A 2,603-nucleotide genomic window follows, 5' to 3' on the forward strand; every position below is an offset into this window, starting at 1 on the left:
TCGTCTTGCACTTCAAAGGGAGATTATAGATCTGGATCCAGAACGAAGCCCACCTTATATCAATCTCCTTTGGGGTAAGTTCACCTTCAAAGTCATGAATAAGAACTAACTGTTTCTCATAGCTCCAAGGACACATCTCAATCACTCTTTTTTTATCTTTCCTATCCCTGAACTCCACCAAGAAGAGATTCTCATCAATCTTAAAAATTTGGACCCCTTTATTTGGCTTCCACAACATTCTCATGTTTTTCCTCAATGCATCCAAACTTATGCATCTTTGGGTCAGGATCTTCATCACAACACAACACTTTCCTACTTCTTTCGCTACTCTAGTGCTACTGCTATCTAGTACTATTCCTATATCTTCCTCCTCAGTAAATGTTAGTTTTTCCAATAGTTCTTCTAGTTCCTCCGCCATCAGCTCCTCTTCACGTGGGGGTCAGCCCTACAGAGGATGAGGTGGAAGAGGGGTACACACCACGGCCTCACTCAAAGGAGGCACCACACTTCTTGCAAGCAAAGCTGCAAGACTAGACTACTCTACGTGCCTAAGCCCGAGAGCACTCCATCTGGTAGGGAATTTGTTTTTCTTCCTCTTCTTCTTCTTTCTTTCTTTCTTTTTCCTTTCCTCTTTCTCTTGCACGCTGCCACTCTCTCTTTTTCTTCTCTTTATTTTTTTACTTTTTTTCTCTCTCTCTCTCTTGCACACTATCTTCTTCTTCTTTCTTCTTCTTTTTATTATTTTTATTATTTATTATTTTTAAATATCCTAGTTGATGGGTTCATGTTTCGGTCTTCTTCTTCTTTCTTTATTCTTTATTCTTTTTTCTTTTTTTTTTTTTCTTTTTTTTTTTTTAAATATCCTAGTTGATGGGTTTTTGTTTTTGGGTCTTCTCTTATTTTCTTTTAATTTTCCTAGGTTTAGATGACCAGTTTTCTCCTTGTAATTTTTTTTTTCTTTTGCTTCTTATCCTTGTCTGGAGAATGGGCTTCCTTCTTTCTTTTCTTTTGCTTCTTTATTCTTTGATTCATTAATACAATTTTTGCCTAAAATATATTTTTTTTTTAAAAAAATAGCAATTTGGCTTGATTCAGTTGGGTTTGCATTGATTCAGTGAATTGTTCAAGCTTGGACTTGCAGAGGAGAGAGATGAGACGAAGAGCAAAGAAAGAGAATAAATAAATAATTAAATTTTACTGTTCATGTCAGAAAAGTTACATTTTTTCTAAAAAACATCTACACATACCAATCACACAAATATATTTTTTCACTTTTTTAAAAAAATGTTACTAGAAATACAGTACTAAACACATTTTTTGCATTATAAGTACTTTAATGTATTTTCACAACACGTTTCAAACTACAATTTTTCACATTATTTTGAACAACAATACTTGAAATCTGAAATCTGCTACCAAACTAGCCGGATTTAAGAGCTTTTAGTTTTCAAAACGAACACATGCAAACACGTTTATATGTACAAATGTATCATGTATGTATTATGTGTGTGAATTATTTATTGATAGTAGAGTTTGGCCCAAGTAGAAAATGTTGGTTCTTAGCCCTTTTACCTTGCTTATTTGTCTAGCAAAGCGTCAAAGGCTTAAAAGAAAGATGCTTGTCGTTCAACTTGAAAGAAATGAAATCTGTAGCCAATAGTGCTGCTGTATTTGCCTATTTCAATTGATATATATATATATATATATATTGTGGTGATGGCCATATTACGGATATCCCATAAAGGAACTAGCTTGGACTTCGAACTTTAGGTAGCAACTAGCAAAAAGAGGAGCGACAAGCTCTTGACGATAATGGTAATACACAGTATGTGCAAAAAATTCAAACATGTAATTGAGTAGTTTATTCAAGTTCATCAGAATAATTACTCGGGTCAACAATATTATGCCATAAATATAAATAGGTTTATATCTTTATTGTTGATCCAGGTGCAAAGGCGGAGGCTGAGGCTAAGGCATCTCAAATGTCAATGCTTGAAAAAAAAAAATCTCTTTTATATTTTTACCTCTCTGTTCTAATTATTATTATGGAAATGCTAATTTAATTTACAGGTGGACGTGGGTTTTTGTTAGCTCAACTAGTAAAATTTCTGAGGTTGTATAAGAGTATCCTTATTAAGGATGCTAAAAGGGGTACATGCTAAATTTTAGCATCAAAACACCAAAAAAGCAACTCCATCAAAACTTTCAAATTGTAAAATTTTTGACATACTTGCACAATGAGCTTGTATTAATACAAGCTCACTGTAGCCTGAATTGTAAAAAAAAAAAAAAAATAGATTTTTATTCTCATGTTTTTATTTTCTATTTTTAAATTTTTATAGAAGGTGGAATGGTTTTTTTAGGAGAAGGTGGGGATTGTGGAGAGTTTTTATTTTTTTCACTTTTTTTGTTATTAATTTTTGTCGATTTAAGGTTTTAACCATATTTCTTATTTTTTTGGAATAAGGATGAGTTAATTAAATTAAGAGTATTTTTGTAAGTAAAAAAGACAATAACTAACTTTTTGAATTCTCTTAATATATAGGGATACATTTGTACAGATACATGTTTATGCATGTGCAAGGTTGTGTGTGTAATAAAAC

This window comes from Quercus suber, unplaced genomic scaffold (assembly GCF_002906115.3).
Source record: "Quercus suber isolate HL8 unplaced genomic scaffold, Cork oak 2.0 scaffold_410, whole genome shotgun sequence".
NCBI classification, from domain to species: Eukaryota; Viridiplantae; Streptophyta; class Magnoliopsida; order Fagales; family Fagaceae; genus Quercus; species Quercus suber.